We start from the raw sequence: 229 nt of genomic DNA, 5'->3' as shown, positions 1-229 counted from the left end.
GGGACAGAGGTAGCCCGTGAAACAGGACCACCTCCGTCTTGGCCGGCGAGATCCCCAAGCCCAAGGCCTGGATCCTTTTGGCAATTAGCGCCACCGCCACCTCCACCATAAGGCTGGCCCTGGTCACGTCCCTCCCGACACCGATGATGAGCGTGTCGTCTGCTATGCACACCGGGTGGGAGGGGCCCGCACAGCACCGAGTTGTACCCCAGGTTCCACAGAAGTGGGC

Source organism: Dufourea novaeangliae, unplaced genomic scaffold (assembly GCF_001272555.1).
Source record: "Dufourea novaeangliae isolate 0120121106 unplaced genomic scaffold, ASM127255v1 scaffold706, whole genome shotgun sequence".
Taxonomy (NCBI): domain Eukaryota; kingdom Metazoa; phylum Arthropoda; class Insecta; order Hymenoptera; family Halictidae; genus Dufourea; species Dufourea novaeangliae.
This window is presented reverse-complemented; position numbering follows the sequence as displayed.